Source organism: Parus major, chromosome 3 (assembly GCF_001522545.3).
Source record: "Parus major isolate Abel chromosome 3, Parus_major1.1, whole genome shotgun sequence".
NCBI classification, from domain to species: domain Eukaryota; kingdom Metazoa; phylum Chordata; class Aves; order Passeriformes; family Paridae; genus Parus; species Parus major.
Window position 1 is genome coordinate 22188690 of NC_031770.1, and position 17881 is coordinate 22206570.

The window sequence follows — 17881 nt, forward strand, 5'->3', positions numbered from 1 at the left end:
TCACATATCACCTTAAATCTTACAGTTACTCGACTGGTTTCAGTAATTTGATTTTGGGCTTGAAGGCTGAGTTTCATGGGACTACATAGATTGTCATAATTTTTTTCACAAAAAGATGAATTTGTGTTCATTAACATATGCTGTTTGTAGATACAAGGACTAGTTAATATGCTGTTTGAAAATCCAGTAAGATTTGTGAGCTTTACCTCCACAATTTTCTTTTAAGACAGCTGGATACCACTTTTAACAAAGGAGCACTGAGTGAAAATCACAACCAAATTCTCTGGTTATGGTGAGATATGCTACTGCACAAAACATTAAATACAAGCTCCTTTGTGAGGAGGAGTGCAAATTTTGTGAAGAGGTAGCAGCACACTTGATCCATCCATCCATCCATCCATCCATCCATCCATCCATCCATCCATCCATCCATCCATCCATCCATCCATCCCAAAACCTCCTCCCAGAGAAGTCTTCAGCCCCAGCTAGGCCTGTGGCACTGCTCTGTCCAACACAGCTCATGGACTTCCCAGGAGTCTTGCTGGTTAAAAAAACATTTTAGTATGTTACGCAGTCAGCTTTCAGCCTAATGAGCAGAAGACTTGTTTTCATTACATGATCCAGACAGAATTGATACAAACTTGCTGCAACAGGAACAGCTTTTGGAGTTATTCTTTCAACTTCTTATCTCTCATTCCCAAGTATTTCTGGATACTTTGCAAATGACTAGAAAAGGTCTTATTTCTAGCACACTCTGGATTTTTACAGGAGTGGGGTAAAACTAAGCATTCAGCTGAAGAGTCTGGATCACAGCTCTCAAAAGACCAGTTATATCCTTATTACCTCAGTTCAAATCATTTGAACCAACATTTAATCATGTATCCAGAAGGAAGCTCTTTCAAACCTCCTCATCAGCAATGACAAAGAATCACACTGGCAATGTTTTGGGCATATCCAGGGCATATCATCATCAAAACACTACAAAACAGTCCTTTGTTCCCTTCCAACCCGTGAGATGTAAGAGAAGGGGGCTGCAGTTATGTTTTGCATTTTCCAAAACTGCCTTAGTGGTTCTTGGACCTAAATGTTATTTTTAGATGTGCCTTGGCTGCACAGTCCTCAGAAGTCTTCAAGTGTAGAGTAGTTATTAAATCAATTGAAGTCAGAAGAACTAATCTCCCTGAAAAGCTTGGCTGCAGGAGCATACATCTACTCTGACTTTGATTTGGAAGTACCTAAGTTGCTGTAAGGCTTAGCACTCAGGAAAATTTATTCTTAAACAAAAGTTCAAATGTGACAAAGACACTGAAGCAACTCCTCTGTAAAGTGGAATTAAAGAGACACAATGGTGGGAAGGAGGGGGAACAGGCACCAGTCTGTCAAGCATAATAAAAAGCCAAAGCAAACCAGCATTTGAGGCCAAGACATCTCTTACCTACAATTACTAACATACTTAGAGGATCAAGAAAAATACCACTTTTTCTGAAAAAAAAATCCACATGGAGCATCTCCAAATGTTGGGCTAGATAAACTCTGAATTTTTAAATTTTAATTTAATGTCTTTTTGTCACTTCCAGGTGGACCTCTAACCATTACAGCAGGGAATGTCACACAGCATGTGTTACAAACATGGTGCAGTTTTGATACCCAATTAGTCTTCGGATATTTGGAAAAGCAAAACTCTACCTGTTTTCAGCTGTGTTGTAGCAAAGCCCTAGCCTGATTCAGAGCAGGTTTTTTTGCTGCTACTTTCAGCCTCCACATTGCACATGTGTCAAAGGACAGGCAATAAATTCTGCCAGCAAACACACAGCCCTCCAAGTCCCAGCTGGGCATCTCCGTCCTCCCACCCCATGTAAAGCAGCACACAGTCACAGGGTCTATAAATTCAGGATGCCACCTTGCCCCATCATGAACCCCCAGATAACAGCTTCCACTTATTTCCCCTCCATCCATTGTGCAGCTTGGGAGCAGAGGAGCTCATTCAAAGGGAACCACTTGGGAGATTAGGTAAGGCTGACCAGAACTATTCCTACAGATTTCCAGGCATTGAAGACACTCTAGTTGGTGGGTGTGGAAAAGGTTCAAATATTAAGTATTACTGTACAATAGGTAGTATTTCAAAGGAATCCCAGGGAAGTGCTGTAAGGATAACTAAGATCTGTCCCATGCACCATCTAGAAACAGGACTGCGAAGGACAAAATTCTAAGCTTCCGGGTCTAGACCTGAACCTCAGCCAGGTACACTGGCAGTAACCACAAAAAAACTGCCTCTTCAATAGACATGAAGCAGTTTCCTTAAAAGGCACTAAACAAATGTGTAACGTAGCAGTCTACTTATGTGAATTTTAAATCATACCATCCTGAAGAATGCTTACATTTGTTGCTAAGTGAGTACTTATCACTGTGGTGAAAAACTGAAAATGGAGAGATAACAGTACAAAGCCATCAGCTGCAACACAGGATGACCACAAATCATTCAGATCAGCATTACTGAAAGCAAAAATCCAAAGTCTCTTAGTGTTCTTATAATACAGACAGGTTAGATTTAGTAGACAGAGGTCACATAAGTTGTGGCTCTCCTGTGTTCTTACTGTGCATGGAATCAGGCTTTACCATAGCTAAAATAATTTTACTTTTATGTTTGATGGCACTGAAGAAAGTTGTGTGTTGACAAAGACTTTCTTAAGCAACAAGATATCAGTTTAACCTATGTTAGGGCTAAGGTTGCTGACCACGGTTTTTCCTTTAATTAGATAAGTTGCAAATAAATTCACAGGTAGAGCTCAAAAGATTGGTCTAACCTATAACTTTTATAAAGCACCCCGCAACACAATTCAGTGATTATGCCAAAACTATTTTCATTGCACTATGTATATGAAAAAAAAACAAACAACAAAACCAAAACAAAAAACCCCACAACCACCACACTGTGCTATTTGTTGGTAAATGTTTTTGGGATGCAGGTATCCATTCAGGGTATGCCTGCCTGCATGGAGCTAGAGCTACCTCTTTGGAGCTAGAACTTCATTTAATGCTAACCAACCATCACCACTGCCAGGTCTCCAGATGCTGCACAATGTGGACTAGAAGGATTATTCCCCAGTATGTATCACATGATATGAGAAGGATAACTTTATATTTCTTGGTGTGTTTTTGTGGTATTATCCTACCTTAAGCATTTTTACTCCTAACCCTTGTATAAAGCCCAAAAAATTTCACAGGAGTTATGCCTTCTGCTTCATGTTTTCAAATACATTTTTACCCTCTACTAGTTTTCCCAGCAGAGCCAGGCAGTTGAAAAAAGCCTGATATTTTAGGCAGTAATTGTGGTCTCATGCATATCAAGTTGACTCTGGAGTAATTCAACAAAAATCAAAAGAATCATATTCATGCTACTGCTGACTTTGAATTAACAGTAAGGAAGAGTGATGAAAACTGCCTGTTGGAATCTTCCTGCCAAAATTGCTAATGAGAAAGGAAAAAAAATCCAACCAACCAGCCTTAGTTTCCAGATTATGAAGGGGTGAATCTGTAAATCAGAAGCAACCTTCCCTCTCCTCCCATGTCTTAAATTGAGAACTACACACAGCTAATATGAAATCAAAGCTCAGAAAATATGAAATCTTAATGCTCATTTATTTTTAGAACAGAGACAAAAGCTTCTAAAAGCATTATCATAAACAAAGATCCATCTTCATCCAGAAGCAAGGCAAAAGAGCTACCTCTATGAAGTGTTCTGCAAAACAAACATTTCAGTAATATATCTGGCTTAGGGCAATACTATATTTATCATTAAATGTCTACTCAGGTATTCCCAACAGAATTTCCTTAAATATAGTATCAACAAGTACATAAAGATGAGAATTGCAAAGATTTTAGGGCATTTTTCAGTTGTAATTATCTGCTGAATGTTATATATACCAATGTAAACATCAGAACCAGGAGCTCATTTTGTTACAGTTTTAAGATGAAACAGGAGAATTAAGAGTTAACTCCCCAGAACATGAACATCCCAAAGCCAGAGCTGGGAACATTGCTGTTGCCTGGCAGGATCCTGAGGTGAGCATCTGCCTCTCACTGAGCAGAAGATGCCCATGTTATATAGAGAGAGACATGCTGAGCAGAAAGGTGAATGAACTTCCCCTCTGCTAGAGCTTCAGATTTCAGGAAGATTTCTGTACCAGTCTAGCTGGGGTTCTTGGATTTAGGTTTGTGTGTCAGGCTTTTCACATACAATGAAATTCCTTCTCTTGCCTTTTAGTGCCAGGGAGCTCTTGAGAAATCAAGGCTATACTCACAAAAGAAGAGGATTTAAACCAGGGATTCAGACACGTGCCATCAATCACCAGCAAGCAAATATTTGGGTAAAAGGGTGAAGCACTATAATTTTTTTCCTCAGTGTGATTTCTGGCTAAGGTACCCTGAAGTGGTCATAAATAAAAGACGCTTAAATGACCGTAAAATAATTAATTTTTAAATATGAAGAATGATTTAAAGATTAATTATTCACAATCTCCTTCCTACCTGCAACCCATTTCTTAATCTGCCATTTTTCCTTTTCATCCTCAAAACCACTCATACTCCAAGACCATTGCAGCTATTCCATGGTGCTGTGTTGTGTCTTCACAGCATTATTAGGAAAAAAGCAGACATTATGACAAATTTAACAAGTATTTACAACCAGCTACATTAGCAACAAACAAACGACAACTCCTTATCGCAGAGCTCTTGTAGCTGAAATGCTCCATGAATAAAAATTATATTAACTACTAGAGCTTAATGCAGTCAGAGAAGGGCTGAGTGCACAGTGTTAATTTACATGAACACTGCATTTTGATAATTGCTATATCAGTGTAAAGCTAACACTACAAGTGAGGTCATTGAGCTGAGTTCTCACTTAACAGAAATACAAATATCTTGAGGGATGGAAGTGCAGAGATAAGGTAACCAGGCAATCTTGCAGCTGTTTACTGAGCTGTAGCAATCGATGCAGGACTAAGGCATTTCAAACTGCTGGTCTCAGGCTGTATGAAGTTACTCCCATTCTGCTTGTGTCTTGTTTTCACAGAGTCACCAAAGGGTAAAGAAAAGGGCTGATGCAGATTTAGGGACGCAGCCCTGGAAAGACAGTGGTGCCTGGAGGTGGCCATGAGCCAGCAGAAAACCCTGACAACAAACAATCTCCATCCCACTGGTGGCATATGCCGTGAAATGGAATTGTTGCACACAAGTTATCTGGAGCAAAAGGCCCATACAGGATTGCCTCACTTTTTGATAGAACAACTGTTTCACTTCTCATCTGCACAAACTGACCTGACCCTGCTGCAGATATAGAATCATAGCAACTAAACAGAAGATTTATCAGTAAAATAGTTCAATTATAGATAGTTTGTGGATAAGAGTACATTCATTTTCATTTTATTGGGGAAACAATTCTGTGTTAGTCCATCATCAAGACCACCTGAAACAAAGGAAAAAACTAGTTTAAAATTCCTTGAATGAATTACTTGACTTCAAGGACAAAATTAGAAAATTTGCTTGTATACTCTCAGAAAACACATTCTGGATTTCAAGGGTACATGTACTGAATCTGGGGAGGGAATACCTTATTTTAAGCCATCTGCATGAACTAGGCAACACAGAGCCCAGAGAGTACCTGAACATACAGGCCTACCTGGGTGAGCTGTGTAAGCACAGAGGTCATCTGAAGCAAGAGGTGGTAAACCATTCATCACCTGTGTCAGAAAACACAGATTAGAAATACCCAGGCAGCTGTATCAACATGGAAAATCTGCCAGCGCTTCCAAGGGCAGGGATCTTATTTCCTAAGCCCTGCTCTGCTTTTCTGGGATCTGGTATCAGGCCAGTAAGCAGCCTCCCAAGGGGAGGAAGTGTGATCAGCACAAATCTGAATGAGTAACTTACCAGTGTGGTCATGGAGATCGAAACCATTCCATCAATTCAAGCTGATACTGAGGGATACAACCCTTCTTTGCCTTGTAGCTGGCTTAGTGTAATGTACATGGGAAGTTTTAAATCTTCTAACAGCCTAGCTTCCCTGTTTTAAGCAAGCTTCCTGAGCAGCTGCTGGAGGGGATCACTTACAATGTTCCTTTCAGGTAAGATGGCTGCACTGGCGTAGCAAAACATATACAGAAACAAGTCTGCAACTAAAAGATCTCATGAAACCCCATCTTTTAAAATTGTTATATCTTTACCAGCATATTCCCTTTTCTAGAAGGAAAAAAAAAAATCCTCACAACCTTTCCATTACTTAAAACTATAACAAAGTTATAGAATTACCATGCCTTACCAGAAAGCTTTCACCTATGTTTAAATTGCCTTATTTAACGAAGTGCAGTTTAGTGCAATGAGATACAATCTTTCCATGTGCTTCTCTGGAGCACTAAAATGAGCAAGGAGCATGATCTGATGCATGGCTGTTACATCCTCTGTCCCACCTGGGCTCTGCTACTCAGTGTAATAAAAAGCGGTGCAGCAAATCTTCAACATGACTGTTAGTAACGCAAATATTCACATTTTGCTCCAAACCAGCGTATACCTACCCCTCTCTGGAGGGATCCATTTATGTACATGAACTCTATACCATTCAACTAGTTTCCTCTTCTTCTTCTGTCCCTGGCCAAGACATTGGAGAGGGCAGGATCCTGCCAACCTCCCTAACTCCTTGCTTCCCCTCCTGGTGGGGCAGCCTTGATGGCAGAGACTGCGCTTCGCTCCCAACCACCCTGGGATTTCTCCTAGTGCTAATTTCACATCTCCTGGGAGAGAAATATAATGAGAACTGGCTACGAAGCAGTCATTTCCATTTGTAAATGGGATAGCACAAAGGAAGAAATGAGAACAAATTTCCATATGTACAGTCTCTGCTAAACAATCATCTCTGCAAATCTTTCCCCAGCGTGTGTGGTGCACGCTGCCTTTATGGGATCAGCCGCATAACCAGAATAATTAATTAATCCAGGCACCGACGCATCAGCTCAGAGGATCCAATAGAACAGAACTGGATCTGATCCGACCACAGTTCATGTGCAATGGTGTGGCTACATGGATTAGCTATTTTACAGATAAATTTGGGTTAATTAATGAATACTGCATCTCAAGCAGGCCCCAACTGCAATCAAATATCTTTGTTTACAATCACTACATGTCAAAACAACACTTCCCCACGTCCTCATTTTTAAATTAAAATAGCAAGATGCCCAAAAGAACACGGTGGCTACAGAGGCTGGCTGGGCATGGGCAAAGCCAGTGTTGAAGAAGGATAAAGTCCAGAGTGTCCATAGTTTACCCAATCTAGCTGGAGAAGAACCAAAAGATTGCCTTTTTTTTTCTGGGGGTGGGGCAGGGGGACAGGGTATATGACTCACCCTGCTGAAATAGGCCGCTTATCTTCTGAAGACAGTGTCACTCCTGATCTTGACAAGGAGAGTAATGCCAATTTCTTTGGCAGTAATTAGCATACATACCAGAGAGGACAGAAGGTTCATTTTCTTCCCTTCTCCTTTATTTTCAGTTGGCTCTTCTACTGATTCTACATGAATTATTACTAAGAATCAATGCCTTATGCTGAAGTAAATATTCTGGATGAAATGGAAGAGCTTCTCAAATTTTATGCACGGTCACTGAATGCAGCTGATTTTTGCACAGGAGATGAACATTTAGAAAGAAAAGTATCAGTTTGCTTTACTGGTTCTTTTCCCTACCTGGAAATCTTAAATGCACAATCTGATTGTCTAGCCACCATATATCACCTCACTAATTCCTTAAAAAAATCTTTTGAACAGATACTGGCACATCCAGGATAGATTTTGAAAGTTCTTGTTTTTTGATCAGATTTTCCAACACGAGTTTTAGCATTCTTCACATCTGCTCACACTGTATTCATCATATGGGTCAAAACTGCTCTTGATAAGTCTTTCTTCCCCTTTGAAGAAATTACTTTACATTGGGATTTGCCTCAGATTCACTTTTCTGCAGAACTGCAAGATAACTATGGATAAAAGACCTTCGTCTGTCCTTCAGTGAGTACTGGCCTCAAGTGAAGAGCTCAGCTGCAGTCAAAGTTTGTTGTAACAAAGAAGCCTGATTAAATAAGCAAAATTTACCATTTGGCAGAGTCCTTCAGCCGTTCATAAAAGTCAAAGACAATACTAAATGTTTTGATCAGACACTGTGCTTAAGTCTTTGACTTGCATCCTTGATGACCTTTCAATCACATTCAAATACATTTCAATTACCAAGGCAGAAAAATTACCCTGGCAGATGCATCAAGGTCATTATCAATTTACTAACATCTCTATTTTCCATTTTTTACTGAAGTCCCTTCAATGGCTTATATAATACGTATAGTAATAAACTATTATTTTATTCCGCAAAGAGTGATGTAGCTTAATTTTTTTAAATCCTAACCCAAACTAAACAGATGTTCTAATTTTTGGGTAGAATACTTGAGAAGCTGTGGCATCATTTGTGTTTCAATTTTGATCTGCTACTGGAGGCCCTAAAACACAATAAATGGAAGAACAAAGAAGGGCAAGAGCAGAAGAGTGACTCAAATGACTCTAGAAAAAAAACTATGAAAAATTAAAGTGTTTAAGTAATCAAGTTGATCTCCAGTAAAAAGAAAGAGATGTCACAAGTGGACTCAGGATCCAACTCGGGAAACAGCAACAGAAAAGATGGGAAGCTTTTAACTCTTGTTAAAAAAATACTTTCTTTTAGAAAAGTAAACTGTAAGAAAGATTCAATAACAATATATTTTTTTTCAAATCTTTATTGGTTATTTTTAGTTATAAAAGTAAAGAAAGCTTGTATATCAACACAAGCACTTGGGTGCTTGTACATCAACACAAGCACTTGGGTGCTTCAGCAGGGACAACAGACAGCTCAGCTTGCCTCATGCCTTTGGTACATACATGCATCCCATATGTGCAGAACGGATACCAAAGGTCATGTGGTAAAAGAGACCCCCAAAAATGATCAATGTGTAATATCACATTAGGACTAACTAGAGTGGCCTTTACTAGATAGAAACAGGTCCAGTTTTTTGAGCCTTCTTCCAGAGCTAATGATGCCAGTTTTGTTTCAGCCTGAAGACTTATGATAGTCTACAGTGAGAAGTTGTAGGCTTGGCACAGGTTGACCAGCAGCTTAATTATAGCTGTCATCTCATTAATACAGAAAAATTTTATTGCCTTCCTCTTTCAGATATAAGTGGACTTAATCTTGTATCTCAATCAGGCTTAACAGAACATTAAATACAAGTGCTGTCAGTACCCAGCTTCTTTGATGAAGGCAGCAGTACATAAAGCTGAATTGAATTAATAACTAAATTACTCCTGCAGAACTCACATGATGGTAGAAAAATTCTGCAAAAAGTCTTAAGTAAATGTTAATATTTTCAACAAAATAATCACTGTCTTTGATTAATGGAGATATAATCAGACTATACATTAATTTGGAATAATCTATGAACTGTCATGGAAGTAATTTGTGTCATCTCAAACCCAGTACAAATTTGTCAAAGTAATACATGTAATACAAGGTCTTGATGTAATTAACTTCAGTGATTAAAACTCTCATAAACTGTGTGTCCTTGGCCAAGCACAGCCCTGCCATGGTCTCAGTTTCAAAAGAGCTGATGGGTCAACACTTACTCCTGCACAAGTACAGGGAGGTTACTCCAGGCAGATCTGTGCAGTTGGTTAAACCTCTGTGTCTGCACTGAGATAAAATCATACATACTTTACGTAACACCAGAGACAGTGGGAAGATACAAAAAGTGCAAGACAAAAATCTTAAAAGACTATTTTTTCAGAATCATGCTGAAGACTTAGCATATTAAGATGTGACATCTGGGTCTGTGGCAGGTCTTCCTTACTTCTTTACTTCGTTAGTAGCCATGCTCATTGTAGCACCTACACACCATGCTATAGCAACAATATAGTTGCTATAAAGTACTATACAGTAGTACTTTGACAAATTTGTACTGGGTTTGAGATGTTGCTTTTGATGGAATAGTAGTTATACTGGACTGGATTCTCAAAAGGAAAAATGCTTCTCCCCAGGAAGCTTCTGCTGAAGACTCCTTCTGGAGCTGCCCCCAGCGCTGGGCTCAGCTCTTTGCCTCCTTTGGAAGCTGTTCCATGGCTCAATTAGAGTCACTACATAAACAGCCCAGCATTTTCTGTAACCTCACAGCTTGCACACTCTCCTGTAGCAAAATGGAAGAGAGAGGTCCTCTCCCTGCTCCACAGACTACATTTGGTTTCTATCCAGTAAATGCTTGAAGTAAATCAGACTTTCCAGTATGGCCCACAACTGGTAGAAATTACATCCTTACAGATGCTTCCAGATTGTCTTTAGCATTCCCCAGGAGGCATAAATAGCCCAGACCATGGAAAGAACATCTCACTATTTCACATTACCTGAGCAGTAGGCAGTAAAGGTGAGGGCAGACTTTCAGAGGAAGAAAAAAACACACAAAAATAAGAGCATCATAAAGGACCCCTAACCTGTGTGTGATAGACACACTAAGACAGACAATCCTGGAGGGAAAAAAAGGGGGATGGAACCAAAAGAGCTTTTTCATCTCACAAGATACATTTTGACAATTCTTCTAGACTTGTCAAAGCAAGTAAATGCTGACTCTATCTCCTAGCTTCTCCTGTCCTCATCTCACAGCCTTTCATCAGCAATACCGTTACTTAAAAAAGAAGTATGAGACAAATCTTGTGTGTTTGACTGCACTGCAGGAACCAGCTTCAGTGAGAGACAGAGCAGAAATGCTTATCCCAATGAAAAGGAGATACCTTCACATTAGTGAGTGATCAGGACTTTTTTAACAAGGACTTGACCTTTCTAAACCTGGCATAGGTCAAACAAATCGAGACATGACTGGTTCATGGCAATCCCTTTTATATACAATACAGTGGATTTTTCATGTACTGTTGCCATATAATACTACTGGCAGCTCAAAAAGCTCAAAAACCAGTGCACTGAAAGGATCTTCTAACACTACAAAGTGTTTCTGCTTTGTGACTTCTTGCTCATCGTTCTGTGCTTACTGAGCACCATTCACAAACCCCTAAGAATTTGGTGTCACAGCAGGGCTGTGGAAAAGCACATCACAGGGAGGAATGAATGTGAATTGCTACTGACTGGCATCAGGCAGAAGAGTCAAAATCTACTCCCAGTTCCTCTATTGATTTACTTCTTCTCTCTATCCCTTTGTTTCCCTTTGCTATTTGCAAAGCAACTGTAATCACAAAATTCTTCAAATGTTTAGGTCAAGACAAGACCTAACAAGGTCTTGGACAGCAAGAGGATACACACATCTATTGCCATATTTTGCCACTCAAAATTGCTGGCAATCTACTAATTTAAAAGTGACCAAAGCAGATTCAAATGAAGTTAGGAGAAGAAACCATGCTCTTTTGCTCTCTCCTCAGGAGTAACAATTTTTGACAAACCAGGTTTATAAGGGCAGGTGTTTTGGGACACTTTTCAACAATTTCATCTAACATGCTGCTAAGTGCAACAGAGGTTTTACTGAAATAAAGACAGGTGCTATTTAATTTTCTTTTTCCAGAAATGGCATCATCATGTAAAATTTGCATTATCAGTCTAATGCAAATTCAATGTTTAATGCATCATTAAACAGGTCAGCTCACACAGTGATGTGCACAGAGGTTCATGGTAGTGTCACCATCAGGCTCATTGGAAAGATGTCTGAGAAACAACAGAATCATCTTGCAGCAGCAAGGGCTAGGAAAGGGCTTTAACTGTGGTTGTTGTGATTGGGACAGCACTTACATTCAGCATAAAGCAGAAAGATGGCATCAAATGTCCTAGCAAAGCTCTGTGTCCCTTATGATTAAGCTCCACACAGATAACAGTATAAAAAGGTTCAATCCCTGTTTTACATAGTTGTGCTGGTAAAAGTTACAAGTGTATTCATGACATTATATGCCGTTTCAACCCAAGGAAGAGTTTTACTGAAATGGTACAAGGCATGGATTTTATGAGGTGTCCTGGTGGTACAGAACATGGACATTCCTCTATTTGCAAAGGTGTCCTGTGCATAGGTATGACCCCAACCATACAAGGTGAGAACATAGAACCAAGCATCAGCTAGGCAGAAATCCCTTCATGGTTTTACCCTCTTTCAAAATTGGTCCCCCAAAGGAATCCCAGACCAACGCCAGACATCTTTTAGGAAGCCATTAGTCCTTGAGAAATTTGGCATCTTCAGGTTACTTTGCATCACTCAGGGATAACCTCTCCTAAATGAATGGATCACAGCTTAATTACTTACATAATTAAATACAATCGCTCTCCCTCTAACCAGGGCCTCTGTCCCTTTCACCAAGAGGAGCCATTGGTAATGTCCCCGAGGAAGCACTGTCATGCTGCCATCAAGTCAAAAATTACTTTGGGCTCCTTTAGATTTTTTTTTGGTTGGTTTGTTTTGCAGCATGACCCAGAATAAAAGGTTGGCATTGAACTGTTTATGGGATAAAAGACACAACTGCAACCACACAAGTTGAAGCAACTCAATAGCTGACAACAGCAACTTCCTGTAGAGAGCTGATGTGACAAAACCTGGATTCATTCTTGGAGTCAGGCAACAGATCTTCAGGCCAGCACAGAGCAGCAAGTGTACTGAAAGCAGGCTGTGTAGAATTCAGCATGCAGCTTACCCAAATTAGCTTTTTGTGAGACAACCTCACAGCTTGGAGAAGGTTTCTTAAAAACAACACCTTGATGGTGCTTTTTAAGGCTAAGAAAGTGTCTGTGAAAGAAACAAGGCCTACTGCAGTAAATGGAAGGTTTAACATATCTAGGATAAGCTCCTACTAAAATTTTCATATGACATAATAAGGTTCAGATTTAAATCCTTTGGTCTTTGTAGAAAATGAGTTTACCTGACAAAAAAAGATTCAGACATTTAAATCTGGTGTTGACAAGATAGTGGGGATTTTGCTACCAATTTTAAAGGAAATACGACTGGGTTGCCAGGGTATGATGCTCTTTGTTGTACAGTGACAACCACTCCCAGCAACTCAGCTGGGAGCTGATCACTCAATAATTGGCAAGACTTGGCTTGAAAGTGGGGGAAATATTGATTTCTACCTCATCTTGAAAATACACTATTTACTTGCAAGTTATTTTGGGACTTCACATTTATAAGTACATGACAGGACCTTCTCTCACAATTCTCCCCTGCTGCACCCTGCAAACTATCCCCCATACCATTCCATCTGAGAAAAGGAGCACAATCAATATTTTAATTAACAGAAACACTTGAGTATTAAAATTATGTATCTCTCTAGTAAAACAGTTGGAGTAGAGGACAGGAAAATAAACAACTTTTTGTCTACCTCAGTGAAATAAAAGAAGACACAATTTTGCATAGATCAAAATACTTCTGTCAAATTTATTTGTTTAACAAATAACTATCAGACTTCTGGAAAGTGTTAGATCTCCTAACTTTCATGAAAAGCATTTAGAAAACAAAAGATGACACGTGTGTCTGTTCTGAATCTGCAAATTTCACTTGAACCAATTTTGCTGTAACTTCTCCATCTACTTGACTTTCTCACTGCAACATTTGGTCACCTTTCAGCTACAAACTTACCTATCTTCAGAATCATTCTGTGAATGGAAATCATCTCACCCTTCCACCACCCCCCTGCTCCTCTCCAAAATCTGCCAAGCTCTGCTGCATGCTCTTTTACCATTAATTCTTGCTCTCACAAACAAAGCAGATCACCAAGCACAGGATGGGAGCAGACCAGTAATATGTGCCTCCCAGGCAAAGAGTTCTTCTTCCCCAAAACCAGAGAGAGAACAGAACAAAGTCAGAGCCATCTTTACAGTCCAGTTCAACTCTCAGAGAAGTGCAGTGGTGTCTGCCCCAGGCTGCATTTCTGGCTAGACCACAGTGTGTGACCTGCAAGCACTAACGAGCAAGACAGAAGGATGCAAAGAAGTCACAGCATACACCAGCTTTGTCCTGCATCCTGACACAGTTTCAGACTTCATAAATAACTTAAATAACATTTGCATATCAAAAGAACAGAACTGTCCTTGTTAACTTCAGCAGGAATTTCTGAGTAAGAAAAGTGGTCAATTCCCACATGATGAAAAGCCAAGTTCTGACAGAGGCAATTGTTCTTCACCTCTGGAGCACAAATCTGAAGTGCTCCCCATACTTCCCTTCTCCTTTTCCTCATCTCCAACTAAATGTCAAGCCTTGCCTCTAGTCTTTCACAGAAACCTGCCAACCTGGCCGTATACACTTCAGCTCTACACCTGGAGATGCCTGAAGTGTTTTGTCTGAGTAGCTTTGTCTAGGAATTGGCCTGAGGGAAAGCAGAAATAAAAATTAAGAAAAAACCCAAAGCAAATAAACAATTGTCTTATAGCAAGAAATGTGAGATGCTCCTAACCATACTAATACATCAATTCATTTTTTTAAAGGACTATTATAATACAGAAATGTTAATGTTATTCTTCAGTTTTCTATTATCACTGTTGGAAAAAACTAAACAGTATGCAGTCTTATTTCAGCATGAGTAAGTGCTTAGGCTTCAAACATACAGAAATATTTAGGTTAAACTTTTTTCAAAGTTATTCTGCCTCTCAGTCATTATTCACCACCTGTCTTTAACTAATAGGTGGGAAAACTGCTCACAGTTTTTTCCTTGAGCTCATCCCACTGGAGTAGATTTGAAAGACACCAGATTTCCAAAAGCTCTGGTAACTTTTTTTATGGCAAAAGGGAAGGCTGTCCCAGGATGCCTAAGCAGGACTCACTGAAGTCAGTGAGATGTGTTCAAAGTCTCACTCCTTGACTTTCCTGGCCATTAGGCATCAACTCACCTGTACACGAGGCTTTGCCTTAATATGTTTCAGATGCTTGAGGTAATTTTGATTTGGAAAAAAAGTACTGAAAGTAATTCTCCAATAACCAAACTCCACAGGCTCTTTGGAATTTTCTTTATCGCATGAATCAGTCACTGATTAGGAAATAGGAGTGAAGAAGATTGGACAGCCTTGAAAAACCAGCCACAAACAGTATTGTGAATCCAGTTTTCCCTTCATTCTGCATGCACAACACACAGTCCAGCTAAAAACAACAGAGCGCCTCAGATCTACTTCTCCAACATACTCTTGGAATTGCCATTAAAACCTAATTTTTACCCTCTGATCTTTCCAATCTTCTTTCCACTTTAAAAGATCTCTGGAGGTGGCAGGAGCAATCACCATCAGACTCCCTTAAATGAACAGCTCCAGGCTTTTCAGGTTTTGCTGAACACAGAAATACATTGACACAAACAGCCCTGGAAACACAGAACTGAAAGCTGTCTCACAGCAAAGGAAAAGGGTCTTTTCAGGAACTATCACAAAATTGTATACAAAGCAACTTCTACCCAGGATTGTTTCCCAGAAATTTACATGACAGTAATACTGTAACAGTCAAAATGGAAACTTTATTTTCTATTTCTGAGTAAAAGAGGTACTTTCTGTTGGTTTTGTGAATTCAGGTATGCATTAGGTCAGCCCCCACCTCGGGAGGCAGAGTCCTCAGACTGGCACATGGCATGCTGGAGCAGAGCAAGGAAAAGGAGTCCTTCCAGTTTCACATTAGTGATTTTACATGGTCAGTCCAGATTGTTCATCAGTCACCCACTGACCTTTCAAAAATCCTCTTTAATGCTTCATTCTGCATTTTTATGATTTTAAGCCAAGTCCATGCAGCAGGAGACCATGTGTGAAGAAGATAAAACAGAAAGTTTAACAAAAACCAGCCTTCCCATGTCCACAACTCTTAACCCAAAAGATTCAAGACAATAAATGCTCAGCACTTAAATACAGCTCCAACATCAAAGCACTTTACAGACCCCACATACTCTGCAATAAAAGACTTGGGTAATATAAAATGCTCCTCTGTCAGGATGACCTCTCAGTAATTCTGGTGTAAGTACTCCCTGTCAGGAGACTTGCTCCAGCTTCCCTGAGGGCCTGCTCCTTATCTCACAAATATCCCTGTAAAAATCTTTCAGACTCTGTACCTAACTGAACAATTCCTGTGTGTAAAACTAAGCATCACGTGGATGTAGAAAGAGCATCCAAATGGACAATGAACATGCATAATATGTACATCCATTGGCAGAAAGCAGTCAGAGAATCTTGCTGGAATTTGCTTCCATGGTAGATGTGAAGGATCTCAGAAAGGAGAAAGAGGAGGTGCAGGCACAAGGTGTAATAGAGAGGAGGACTTAAACAGAGCAGTGGAAGGAGACTCAGAGGAGGAAGAGTTCAGACTTAGGACCGGAGATGCCAATGGAGCAAAACCAGTGGACACCAGCATTTGCTGATGTAAACACTGCAGCACAAGTAAGGGTTGGACTAGAGAGCTGGGACACAGCTGGCCAGAGGAAAGATACAGTCCAACATTCAAAGAACTACTCCTTTTAACAGTTGCACCCATGGAGATGATTTAAAATTAATTTTGAATTAATTTTTGCCACAAAAATTATGCTTTAATGTTTTAATGCATTTTGCCTTTTAAAGAAATTAGTTTAAAATTTAGTAAGAAACACTGATGAATTCATTGATTACCTGATTTTTTGGTAATCTGTTGAATTTATATAAGAAATACTGAATTAGTGAATCATGCTGTAAAGTTTAATAAGTTAAAAGGTGATGGTTTTATATGAATGTAGGAATGGAATAAGTACGAGCTGTAGCTGTGGATGTCAATTCAAGTTCTACAACGATGCAGTAAATAATGTGATAGAAGTATCTAAGTGAATTCATGCCCTGTGCAAAATGTTTTTCTATCAAGAAATGCAAGCATTTTAAATTCTGATAATGAAAATGAAGAAGTTTTGTCCTAACTAATTTTCAGTTTCTATTTTCTCAGAAAATATGCAGGAAGATGTTTTTTTAAAAGTAGCTAAAAGTTAGAAACACAATGTGAATCTAAAATTGGTTCTCTTCATCTTCCTCTTACCACTTACAAAGTACCTACAATGTACTTTGTACTACAATGTAGTAGAGCATGTCTCATACAAGGAGAGTTTGGGAGAATTGGGATTGTTCAGCCTGGAGAAGAGAAGGCTTTGGGGTGACCTAACTGTGGCCTTCCAGTAACTGAAGGGAGCCTACAAGAAAGGAGACTACTTACAAGGGCAGTCAGAGAGTGGATAATGGGGAATGGCTTTAAACTGAAAGAGGGCAGGTGCAGATTAGATAGCAGATAGAAATTCTTCCCTCTAAGGGTGGTGAGGAACTGGAACAGGCTGACCAGAGAAGCTGTGGACACCCCATCCCTGGAGCTGGATGGAGCAGCTAAAACAGCCTGGTCTAGTGGGAAGAGTCCCTGCCCATGGTACAGGGATTGAAATTACATGGTTTTTAAGGTGCCTTCCAACCCAAACCATTCAATGATTCTTTGAAAGGACAACTGGAAGAGTTGTAAGAGCTCAGCACTAAAGGACTCAGTATGGATCAGATTTTCTGAAGGCCTTAGATATCCAAAGGTACTGTCAAGCTTTTCTGTGCTATGGGAAAACCCCGTAAGTCATCTCCTGTCACACTTTACAACAACAATCATCATCATTATCTTCGTTTTTTTGGGTGTGATTGTTCCATTTTTCTTACAAAAACAGCTGAAGCTTTTTCACAAAATAATTTCAGAGAAGTTATTTTTCAGTGATGATGTGTAAATATGACAAAATACAACCTGTTTATCCTATCCATCTTCTAGGAGGCGATATATGATATGCACTTATGCAGAGAAACATCCTGTTTAGCTTGTTTAAATCCCATGATTATATTGTGA

At 39.6% G+C, this 17881-nt stretch overlaps 1 protein-coding gene and 1 long non-coding RNA gene across 4 annotated transcripts in view; both read right to left on the reverse strand.

Moving 5' to 3' along the window:
* Positions 1-17881, reverse strand: part of HHAT (hedgehog acyltransferase) — a 152010-nt gene that overhangs the window by 12094 nt on the left and 122035 nt on the right. The gene's annotated exons all lie outside the window — the stretch shown is intronic.
* LOC117244181 lies at positions 3621-7225 on the reverse strand. The gene is made up of 2 exons (XR_004496764.1): positions 5678-7225; positions 3621-5464 (listed from the first exon to the last, which is right to left on the reverse strand). It is a non-coding gene; the product is annotated as an uncharacterized LOC117244181 (long non-coding RNA).